This window comes from Strongylocentrotus purpuratus, unplaced genomic scaffold, assembly GCF_000002235.5.
Source record: "Strongylocentrotus purpuratus isolate Spur 01 unplaced genomic scaffold, Spur_5.0 spur5_scaffold_4, whole genome shotgun sequence".
NCBI classification, from domain to species: domain Eukaryota; kingdom Metazoa; phylum Echinodermata; class Echinoidea; order Camarodonta; family Strongylocentrotidae; genus Strongylocentrotus; species Strongylocentrotus purpuratus.
This window is the reverse complement of record NW_022145610.1, coordinates 28,735,825-28,743,140: the sequence shown is the minus strand read 5'-3', so window position 1 is coordinate 28,743,140 and position 7,316 is coordinate 28,735,825.

Below are 7,316 nucleotides of genomic sequence, written 5' to 3'. Positions count from 1 at the left end.
TCAAAAAATGAAATGGAAGCTCTCATTACCAATCATGTGGAAGAATATGTTTTGACTAATACATGATGATAAAAAATTTGCCGGGAAACCGCCTACTAATTCATATATTTGGTAAATTTGTTTCTCTCATGGTCTGTGAGAGATATAGGGTAGTCCCATATACATCTTTCTGTGTATAGTGCTTGTAACTTTACGAAGAATGGGCCAAATTTCTTATCATTTTGATGATTCCAGAACCTTGCAGATGCTAGATGCTAGATGATCAACCTTTTCTGATCGATTCCACAACGTTTCTTTCACAATGCAATCGCATGACCATAACTGGTCTTTACCTTTAATATATATTAAAATTAAAATAGATAAGATTATTTCAGTCATATTTAAAGACTTGTCCGACTTTTCCCATACAAGTGCATGATATGTTGGAAAAGCATACCATTTCCATTTAGTTACAGACCATTATGTAGTATAGTAGGCGTAGGTGCAACAACCTTTGTTATTTTTTTCCTTCATATTAAGTTTAATTCGTATATTTTGCAGGACGATTCGCGAACGGTTCAAGTCACAGAGGAAGGAGTATAAATCATTCACGCGTCAACAAATGACATTTTTATCGGCTTTTGTTTTCGGTCAGTTGTGCTGAGCATATTTTGTTGACGTCAGAATTAAAGAGTGTATCTTTGAACCCTTGTTAGCCAATGCACTTGAACAAAATGAACTCGTCTAGAAAAGGAGGGTATCTTGGAACCCTTGTTATTCAAGGAACTTGCACAAAAAGGGTCAGGAAAGAGGGTTTTTATTGACAATGGCTGACTTGGTGCGGAGGGGGGGGGGGGGGGGGGAGTTGTCATCTAAATTTGCCTTATTTTATGCGTTATGCATTTAATATCTCCCTCCCCTTCTCTCGCTTAGGTGTGTGTTGTTATCTTTACAATCCCCGATGAGAAAAAAAAATAACTTGCTTTTAATTCTCTCCAAGCTTTAAAAACAATTATTTTGCATTACTTTGTATTTCCTTCTAGCGATAATGAGTTTATTCGCCCCCTCTTGTTAATGTTTGTTACGCACTTGACTGCATTGCATATTGGCTTAAAATGCAGTTTCTCCCACACAAATTCTCTCTCTCTCTCTCTTCCTGAGAGCCCACCCCCCCCCCCCACCTCTCTCTCCCTTCTCTCTCTCTCTCTCTCTCTCTCTCTCTCTCTCTTTATTTACGATCTCTGCATCTTTCCCCATAATTCCCTTTTCTTCCTTCTCTCGTTTCCAAATTCTATCTCTATATCTCCATCTATGCATCTCTCTCTCTCTCTCTCTCTCTCCCTCATTTCCTTTCCCATGTTTCTCAGGATGCATACCTGTCGACATTTGCCAATCCTCCGCATAACACTGGATAGTTAGGTATCAAAATGAAGACCCTAATTATTCCGAGAAAAATCGGAAGTATAATTATTTGACAGGTTTATTGATGGAGCACTTCTGACGGCCATCACGTGACACGTCAGTCTTCACAATGTCGCTGAGGTCAAGGTGGAATACCGGAACTTAAACAGGAGAAATAATTTCCGGCAAAATTCAAGACATTGTCGGGTCTTCAACGAAGCAGGGCGGCATTGAGACTGAGCGAGAAACACTCACAGAGGAAGAGACACAGAGTGTGTGTGTGTATGTGTGTATGAGAGAGAGAGACAGAGAGAGAGAGAGAGACAGAGAGAGAGAGACAGAGAGAGAGACAGAGAGAGACAGAGAGAGAGATAGAGAGGGGAGAGGAGGAGGAGAAATTTAAGGAGAGGTGAGAGGGTTAGAGAGAGAGAGAGAGAGAGAGAGAGAGAGAGAGAGAGAGAGAGAGAGAGAGGGGGGGGGGGGGGAGACGGGAGGTGGAGTAATCGGATAGTGACATATTATAGGACCAATGCTTTTTTTTGGGGGGGGGGGGTAATGAGAGAGAGTGATTTGGGTAAAGGAAGAGGTTGATGGGAGAGAGGAAAATAAAAGAGACTGGGAAAAGAATAGAAAAGAAACGCGCGAAAAGCTACTGTAATACGAAGAGAAACGGGTTAAAAGCAGAAGGACCGACAGAAAAACAATATAGAAGAGAGAATAATAGAGCAGAAAGAGAGAGAGAGAAAGAGGTTGGTTGAACATGAAATTTGGTAACAAGAGGGCCATAAAGAAGAGAAATTCCAATATTAATTTCAAGTTTCTTTCAAAAGAATACCTTTCGTAGCGCTACCGTTAAAGAAAATCTCATGTCATCGCTTCGCCATGAGATCCTACAGATAAGAAGTTCATATCTACCGTAGATTGTGTATACACATAAATCTTTTATCCACCGTAGTTTGTAGCTGATACCATCATCTCTATGTGTGTCCGTTCTATTCAAGAAGAATTCAAGACCAATGGGGTCATCCCGGTAGACCGAAGGCCCACGAGACCGATATCCTACAAGTTCGACCTTTCAATGATATCCCCGAGACCGACGGACCGGCCAAAAAGAGACGGTCAAAACAAAGAACATGAGGAAATGAAGAAAATATCAGTTTCTTGGGCTGTCAGTTTCATTTGATGTTGGTATATAGATTCATCTGAGTAAGTTGCTGGAAGACCGACGAGACTGTGACTATGTTGGTCTGGTGGGTTGTCCGTGTAGTTTGACTGTCGGTCTAGTTGGTAATCGGTCTCTTTGGCTGTGAGCTAGTGGACTGTCGGTTCATGTGCTTTCGGTCTCATGGGTTATCGGTCTAGATGGTTGGCGGTCTCATGGGCTCTAGTTCTCGGGGGCCGACAATCTAGTCGGCTGTTGCTCTCATGGACTGAAACCAAGTATGACAGCGGAATCCGGGCAATAATCCTAGAACCCTTACCCCCTCCAGAAGTAGCCACACGGTCTGCATCTTATTGAAAAGGTCTTTCCAATATAACTTAGCATACTTTCTAACGCTTTTCGTCTTGTACTCATTGTAGTACCCATCCATGTAAGCCGTAGCATAACAGTTGAACTTGTTTTAAAGGTAAAGACCAGTTATGGTCATGCGATTGCATTGTGAAAGAAACGTTGTGGAATCGATCAGAAAAGGTTGATCATCTAGCATCTAGCAGGTTCTGGAATCATCAAAATGATAAGAAATTTGGCCCATTCTTCGTAAAGTTACAAGCACTATACACAGAAAGATGTATATGGGACTACCCTATATCTCTCACAGTCCATGAGAGAAACAAATTTACAAAAATATATGAATTAGTAGGCGGTTTCCCGGCAAATTTTTTATCAATCATGTATTAGTCAAAACATATTCATTCACATGATTGGTAATGAGAGCTTCCATTTCTTTTTGATATTGGGGCGTTTCCAATACTGGTCTTTACCTTTAAAAGAAAGATACATTTAAATGAATTTGAAACTATCTGACGTCCATGATGTCGTCAATGTAAAAGCGTAACACAACACACGCTTGACCTGAAATGAAAGGAATATTATGTTGCTCATATTTTTCTTATATTCGTCATTTATCATAAAGATCTCGAGAGTACTTTACCTCGATATACATCCTTCTCATGTGTAACATGTCGCCGTACAATTTAAAAAGTTGGTTTGTCTGGTTTGAGTGATATCCAACCGGTCATAAGCGAGGCTACCATGGAGAAAAGTCGGATGTACTCTCTAAATGGACAAGCGTTGAAATACACCTTTTGGGGAGTCATACTATGGTCAACTCGTTTCATACTAAAAGAAAATAATAATAATATATATTTTTATTAAATAATCGAATCTACTCTCTAAAGAGTAATCAAACCACTAAATTGGAGTGGAATAAACTCCACATGAAATCATTTATAAATCTTGAAATGGCTCCTTAAAGTCATTTAACATGGAAGAGCGAATTGAAGAAAAAGGGGATGGAAAAGAGGAAAGGGGAATACAAAGGGAAAGGGGAGACGGGAGCATGGAAAGAGGATTGTAAGGCCCCTCCCGCACAGTCACCTAACGATGACATTATTATACCCAACTTCATCCGTCTAGTAAGACCAGTGCCCTTCCCCCAAATGAAACTTATGAAAAGCAATTAAATTTTGTGTGGATCGCTAACACCATACTACGTTTAATAAATCACTTTAATGTGCGAATAAACCAATACTTTCCCATCTAGTCTGGAACCGTTTGTTGAGGGGGTTGGGGTAGTGCGGGCAGTGTCACCCTCTCTTTATTTGAATTCCATACCGTTATGAAAGTCCACGGAAAATGAAATTAAATGCAGGACATACGACTGATCTGCCCCAACCCCTCCCCAATTTCAAAATCCTGCACCCAACGCTGCTCCTTATCGTATCTGCTTCCATATTAATGTTTGTTTTCAGCATCAGAATCAGACGATGAGAGGTGTGATTAGAGAGCCGAATTTTGGCCGAGATCTGGGATTTAGGTGACGAGAACATTCCGGGCGGGGCTTCTTCAAAGAAATGCAATATGGGGCTTGACGTAAGATGGTCTCAATCTCCGATACAATGGCGAATTTAGGAGGCACAGTACCCCCTTTTAAAATCTCCAAGCGGCATTCATGTCATTTACAAATGAAACATTTGCACCTCCATTGTGTTCTAGTGCCCACTTTCAAATTGTAGACCTAAATAAGACCCCTAAATCAACCAAAAGAAGAATCTTATAGGCTAAGCATTGTTGGGGGAGAAAGGGGCGGGAGGAGGCGGAGCTCGTCAAATATCTATTGAGTTGAACTAAGTATTCCCTCTTTCACTTCTTTCTCCCTGAATGTCTGTATGTCTGTCTGTCTCTTTCTCTCTCTCTCTCTCTCTCTCTCTCTCTCTCCTCTCTCTCATTTCTCTTTAATGCTTCATAACTCTTTTGTAAATCTGTTACCCCCTCCCCCCCCCTTTTTTTTTTTTACACACTATCCTGTATACGCCTCTGTCTGAAATGCAATATTGGTATAGTGAAACCGGTAGATGACGGCGCAGATCAAAACCTACATCGATCTCAACTAACCTTTCCAAAGTTCCCTATCTCTGATTCCGCTTAGGTTATGATAAGTGTGAAACTTCCACCATCCCCCCCCTCTCTCTCTCATTTTCCTTACATTCTTTATCATTCTCTCTTTCTCTTTCTCATTCTTCATGTGTTGTGTATCTCTCATTCCGCTAAGGGTGTGCTTGGTGTGAAACCTTCACCATTCCTTTTTATCATTTTCTCCGCTACCCAATCTCTTTCTCTTTTTTCCTTTTCCATCCGCTTCTCCATCTGTTTTATAAACTTGTCTTTCTCACATTTTAACGCTCTTTTCTCTTTTGTTCTACCCCTCTAAATTTTTGTCTCGCTCCCCCTTTAACAAAAATCTCCCTCCCCCTCTCTGTCTCTTTGTCTCTCACTATAAGGACGTTCCTCAATTTCTCACCCTAGCCCCATCTTTTTCCCCTCTTTTTCCCTTTCTCTGTTCTTCTTCCAGCTCTGTCTTTCTCCCTTTCTCTGTATTATCTTCCTATTCATTTCTCTTCCTGTTTTTTCCTTCCCTCTCTTTTTTCTTCCCCTCTCTCATTTTTTTCCCTCTCTCTCTCTTTGTCTCTCTTTATCTCTCTCTCTCTCTCTCTCTCTTTTTTGTCTCTTTCTCTCTGTTTCTCTCTCTCTCTCTCTCTCTCTCTCTTTCTCTCTCTCTCTCTCTCTCCTTCTCTCTATCTATCTCTCTTCAGATATTCTTTTTGTTTTGGAGATTGCAGTCGGATCCTTTTTAATGAGAATTGTCAAAACATCAAATATAATGTTTCCTTTATTGATGGCGTTTTCAGATTTTCCACAGTAATTCATTTGCAAGTTACTAGCAGATCGGAAGAAATTGTTTTCTTCTCCTCAAAAGACAATATACTTTTTATTCTTCAAATATCCTGCAGAACAGGTCTGACGTAAATCCAATTTATTATTGGTTTAGAAGGAAACGTAGTTTATATTGCGCTTTATCATTCTAAATGTATCCGCTGTATACTGGTTACTTACAGGTATGCACAGATATCGAACATTATATCAAATCTGTCACGATGTTCCGACAGGAAGCGTTTCAGGACATATACCCATGGACTGATAATCCCTGGTGACTACCCCGTGTAACGAAATCCCATCTATAACTACCGCACAGGTTACCCACTATGAATGTACGTGTCCGGGGGGTAATTTCGCGGTGGATAGTTGTCCCGGACAAGGTGTCATATGGTCGTTGTCCCCGGGTAGTTCTCCTCGTGGTTGCAGTTCGGATATGTTATTCAGGGTGTATAGTTGCCATAGAAGAAGTTATATTATGGATGCCGCTTTTCCATTTAGCATCCCAACCATAATCGACAAATTGAAGTTCACTGGTCGCAGTCTCGACTCAAAAAAAAAAAATCGCTGGATTACGATGTTGACATCGTCTCCCTAATTTAATCGTAGGACTTGTTGCGTACATTATTCAAAGCCCTCATGCGTACATTGATTTTATATCAAACATTTTGGTGGGCTTTGACAAAACGGCAGACATTACCTAGTCGAATTCGAGACAAAAAATCAATGCCTAGAGCGCTGTCCGCAAATTTAAAAAGTTGAAGCCATCAAGAAATGGATGTGCGTGGGACTAGCAGTTGCTCGGCGTTATTAAGGTAATATTGCCTGCCACGGCCGTCGGCAATTGCCAAAGAAACTTCTCAATGATATAGGAAAGGTACTATCTACAAATTGATGAGACTGGTGTAGTTTTTACTCTTTGTGCATTACGCGATTTGTGAATGATGTCATGTTCGAATTGTGGTAACAATCCCATTCATGATCAGTTAAGCCCAAGATGTTGTGGTATTCATTGTATTGTTTTTATTTATACTTCATATCTTTGCGAGGTCGATTCTATAAACATGGCTCTAAAGAAATAGTATAAGCGCAGATGTTAGTGCTTTTTTAAGGGTGTTTAGGCCAGAGAATCGAGAGTTTAGATCGTCAATATCAACCCTAGACGAAACCTGCTGTCATTTTATTTTACCGGTATGTATCGATAATGATTATGGTGTCAGTGGGGGATAGCGAGGGCGTGGGCGTACCTCCAAATATCTTTGACAAGCAACAAGAAAAAAAAAAGCAATTTGTATCGCCATGTTCCCTTTCGAGGCTAAACTGATAATTGGAGCAAAATTAGGGGCGCATTTTTCTTTTCTATTTGGCTATTTAGGCCAGAATTTTGCCAGGATCGTTGTCCCCGCGCCCTCCTTCTCCCAGACTAAGTCGCCAATGAAGGCCTTTATGGCGAAAATAGAACCTTTTACGTTAGGTTGGTTTATCTTAAGCTACCCCTCCC